Raw genomic sequence first — 5,482 nt, 5'->3', positions numbered from 1 at the left:
CTTTGTCTAGTAACGGCTGTTTTGTTGCAAACAAAAGTGCATCTTAGTTTTTTTATCTGCTTGCTGAAGCACATCTAGGGAAATATTGGCTCTGATTAATGAGGAACCAAAATTGAAAAACATCGCGCTTCTCTTGCAAATCTTCTCCAGATATTAGGTTATATCCCAAATCCAGTCATTAGTCTTATCTCATATCCAGATATTAGTCTTATCCATGATCCAGATATTAGCCATATCCCACATCCAGAAATTAGTCATATCCATTATCCATGGCTTTTAGGATACGGCTAATATCTGGATGCGGGATACGATTAATAACTGTGATATGTCTATTAACTGGATAATGGAAATGACTAATATCTGGATATGGGATATGGCTAATATCTGGATGTGGGATATTTTGTTTTATTCATTGGCGTCCTCTTACTCTCCCTCTGCTCACTCCATTTTATTTCACACCGCTCTCTTTCCACTGATTTTATATGTATAGTGCTGATTGCAAAGTGAAGCAATTATATAAACCAATTTGCTCCTGTAACAATGTGACCAAACCGTGTCATGATTTGTCACAGATTGTCTACAAATGGCATGGTATGTGTTGCGAAATTATGAAGAGTGCAAAGAGTTTTTGTGCTTCGTAGTTGAAGAAACAGAGGTATAGTTTGAGAATTTGTGCTACACGAATGATTTTTAGTCTTCTGGACAAATTGTAATCATTTGACATAATCTAACGGGCACCTGTTCCAATCTGATATGAACACACAAACATCTCTCCATTTCCATAAGAACAATGAGCTTATTTAATTAGATAACTGGTTCATTAACGCTGTTGTTGTTGGGTTCTAGACCTTGGGAAGCTAATTACAGCATAAGGATCAATCACCCTTATAATTCACTGATAATACTTGAGGAACGCTCAAAAACAAATGGAACTTCAATTAACCTAACGCGCATGATTCAATCGCAGGTAATTTCGACGACGCGAAGGAAATCCAACGCAAAACGTGGCTTCTTCCCTTTCTTACGGCAAATTGCGCAAAATACAGCACGCTTCTACTTCCAAGCGTTCTGCTTCTTTTGCTTCATGCGCAAACCACTTTGAACTTGCATATGATGCGTGACACTTTTGCGTTTGATGAACTCATAGCGGCGCAACATCCGATGAGACGTGAGCGCTCACGCGTCCAACGGCACCTAAATGCATCCGTACCATTTCCAAGTTTTAGACCTGTTTCTGGATTTCCATTTCCAAGTTTTAGACCTGTTTCTGGATTTCACCCCATCAATACAGTCCGCATAGAGTGACTTTTGAAGCAGCCCGCATTTATGTCGGCAGACCATTTCCACATGGCTTGGCTTTGACCTTGGGAGAGGTTTCACACATCTGCGAGGCTCGCGCCGCAGCCGGCGGAATAACAAATAGATCTTGAAGAGCTTATTAGCCGCTTGATAAGTAGGACTGACAGGCCGGCTTATGACTGGACAAAAACACGCACAGGCCTCAACTTTTGCTACACCTACATAATCTGATGAGTAATCTCATACGAGCAAGCAAACAAGCAATTTCACAGTGGCTATATAACATCGTTATTTTTTTTAAAAAGGCTTTCCATTAAAGATGGGGCAATTTAGTATATTTTTTGTCACATGCATAGCCATCAATGGTTTTTATAGTTGCAATGTGAGGACCGCAAATGTCTCCCGGGCCGTGGTTTGGACACCCCTGTTTGACGCGATTAGCCTCACGGCGTTTTATGGCAAAATAAGTTCATTAACCACACCTCAAAACATCTGATGAAATGAAGTTATCATCATCAGCTGTCAAAGATTTCCTCTCCAGCGCCGACATTTCCAACACATCACAACATGGGACTAGACTCATTTGGGTCATTAAAGAGAAATGTTTCCTGCCTTGCCCCAAACATGCACACACAGATGTACACACAAGCGCATGCACACACACACGCACACACACCAGATGAAAGCATCTTTCTGCTACCGTTACTCTCTCTCCGTTTGAAGGCGAAGCTAAATAAATGTCATTAATTGCAAATGGGATACACAAATCATTAAATCACAATACAAGAGACCTGTTTTTGGATTTCATGGCAACAACAATGTTTTTATATCCGGAGGGAAAGCAACACACACACACACGGCGCTGCACTGACCTAATGAGGCCAAGCAGAACATCCCTATGAACAAGATGACTGGAGATAATGCCACTGCTTTTCATTTCATGCTCTGTAAAAGGGAACGACTTGTTCAAGTTGTCATCTTGCACTCAGCCCGGTACTTTCAATACGTTCCTTTTCAGAGCTCATGCACATTCTGGTGGTACGAAAATAACAGGGCTTTCATGAGATTTATTTATTTATCTATTTTTAATCTCAGGTAAAATCTTAAAAAAATAAACCCTCAACCAGTATTTTTGTATCTGTCTTGTGGGCCAAATTAAGATCCATCCATCTTGAGCCATATCCACCCATTTATTTTTACAGTAGCCGTAGTCATCCATCCATTCATCATCAATCCATCCATTGCGGATAAATAAATCTTCTTTTGACAAGTTGCAACAGTGCTGACAATTATAAAAGGAAATGAATAAATGGAAGAATCACTCGTGCCGAGTCCCCGTACGCACGCGTCAAAATTCCCACTACGCTACAAATGACAAAGCAATTGATTACTTTAAGTGATGGAATAAAGTAATTGATTGCTTTAGGTGATTAGGTATAAAAAAATCAATTTTTTGAGGTTATTTAAGTACTGAAGCAATCAATGACTTTAGGTAATTAAGGATTAAAGCAATCGCTCATTTGAAGAGTAACTGCTTGTAATTTTAGGTACTAAAGTCAGTAATAACTTTCCTACTTTAGTTGTAAGTACAGGACATTCAATGTAAAAAAAAAAAAAAAAATCTATTATTAACAGTATTGTCGAATGAGTGAAGCACCAAAATAGCAACATTACACAAAGTAATATTTAAAAAGCATGCCTTAATCTCTAACTAGTGTCAAGCTATCACATAGTGTGCGAAAACTATATCAAAACTCGGGCAGGGTTAAAACATCAAGCAAAGGGTCATGTCTTCTGGGTTTTCCCATGAAAAGATACAATCCAATATTTGCAAAAATGTAAGGGCTGTACTGTATTCAATTCAGACTAATAATATCACCTTTTTATATAATGTATTGACAGGACATCAAAATTCAGGTACGTAACATTTTTCTTTGTTTTGTGACACTGATTTTTGCCTTCAAAATACAGTAGACGTGCAGGTTATATTTTTATGAAATAAAAGGCAGTCGGGTAATACAAAGACGTAGCGTTATTGTACTACTATTACATGTTCTGTCGTGTGCATGAAGCGTATGTGTTGAATGAATATTGTCTGTGTAAAATTTAAAAGTGACAGACATTTATTCTCAGGGGTTTCACTGAGTGTTACAGGAGACACAGTAAAACCATATGGGACCTTTTTTTTTTCCTCTTTTCATGTCACGTGCAGCAAGTTTTAAAATAGTGCAAACATTTTTGGCTTTCTCGCTTGGCAGCTTTTGTCATGCATTTGTTTTGTCATGAGTTTAATAATAGTAAAATGAGGATTTCCTACTCAACCATTAGAATCTTTTTGATTTTTTTAAATCCGAGCGCAGCATTTTAGCTAATTCGTTGTTCATCACATTAAAGGCATTTTTTTATACCAAGGAGCTGAAATTTCACCCAGAATGGCTGAAACTGGCTCGATGAACTTAGGTAACACACCTGGGAAAGTGTCATCCTTTGGCTAAAGTTCTGCCAGAAAAATTTGACGGAATATGAACACAATACTCCATAAACTGCTACATGCACGTTCGCCATCTTTTTATATGCTAATTAATCATGCAGAGACTTCTTTCGAAAAAAGAAGTCATACAGAGACATCTTTTCGGTGTAAGGTACACAACAGCATCCCCTGTCAAAGTTCCCAGAAAGGGAAAGAAAAACTCCAAAACCCCAATTTGGGGAAAATCAGAAACCTTCAGAAGGGACCACAGGTGGGAGGAGCCACTTCCAGGCTCAACAGGTTAAAGCGGATGCTGCATGTACCAAATACTGACAAATAAATACGCATTCCAGACAAATACAGGTACACAACATGTTTGTATGCTCAACAACGCCACACCTAGCATGAAACAACACACAAAAACTACAACGCTTCAAAAATATTCTTCAACAGATATTACTATGGGCAGAACACTCCACAAGGCTTAAAATTGCATATGAAGGAAAAGACAATTACAGAACAAATTCTACTCATTCAAAGATTGCACTAACAACTTCCTTTTTTTCTCTCTATAACACGCAAAAGCCCTTCTATTTCTGACAGCATCTCCAACCGTAGAAAATGTTTGACATTCGATATTGTTTGCTAGGCCGCCCGTATCAAAAATCAAATGAAATTTGCCGTTGACAAGCGGCAACGGCGCCTTGTTTTCATGGCGTGTTCAAAGCGTGGCAAAAGTTGAGGCACAATAAATTGTGAGGAGGGCTGCTGATGAAACGACGGTGCAAGCTCCACTAACTCGCCATACGTGCGCTTGGCATGCAGCGTGCACTCTTAACACCTCTCCCGCACTCTTACGCTAGTAATAAAACTTGCGTCTGGCAACTTTAGCGCAGGCCTACCATATTGTTAAAAAAAGAAGAAAAAACAAACAAACATGATGATATAACACCCTTAGTGGCAAGTACGTTTGCCTTTCAGGAGGCCACGGACGCCACCTTAGTTTTCTCACAAGATGCGCAAACAGGAAGCTCTCAGCGGACCAATTAATGCAGGCGGGCAAGGCAGTCAGACATTTCCTGGGAGACTCACACCTACTACCCATCTAAATCTAGTCTCCATTACCAACGCATTTATCTTGATTGCGTCAGCTTTCTACAAATCTTTGTGCAGATACCACTTTAGCTGCTCATCTCTAATTAATTGAAAATGGACTCTAGATCGGGGGTCTCCAAAACTTTTTCCTGAGAGCCGCATACGCAAAAATACAAAGGCGTTCGGGCCACATCATTAGTTATTGTAGTTTATTTTATTATTATTTATTATTATTATTTAGGTTTTTAGACACTTTGATCTTATTAAGACTGCCAATCATTTATTTTCCCCAAAATGGCGGTGGATGTTAGGACATTCAGAAAGAAAATCTGGCGCATTCAAAGTGTCTCACGGTGCCGTTTGGATTCAAAAGGCACGTGTTCATCTGCGAGCCGAGCCGCAATAAATCACGTGACTTTTTGCAATCAAGTCAGACAACTCAATCTGCTTAACAGTAATCAATACGCAGACGTGCCAGAGTAAAGGAGCTCCACGCGTCCTGTCAATGAGGCCAATATGCAGATTGATGCCAAGATGGGAAGTGGAAGGGGGGGGGGGGGGGGCGCTATTGGGTTTGGCAAAGCGATAAGTGTGTAAGGAAGCAAGTCAGCAAACTAG

This window comes from Hippichthys cyanospilos, chromosome 18 (genome assembly GCF_059441005.1).
Source record: "Hippichthys cyanospilos isolate Australia breed blue-spotted pipefish chromosome 18, RoL_Hcya_1.0, whole genome shotgun sequence".
Lineage (NCBI taxonomy): Eukaryota > Metazoa > Chordata > Actinopteri > Syngnathiformes > Syngnathidae > Hippichthys > Hippichthys cyanospilos.
Note: the sequence above shows the minus strand (reverse complement) of the source record.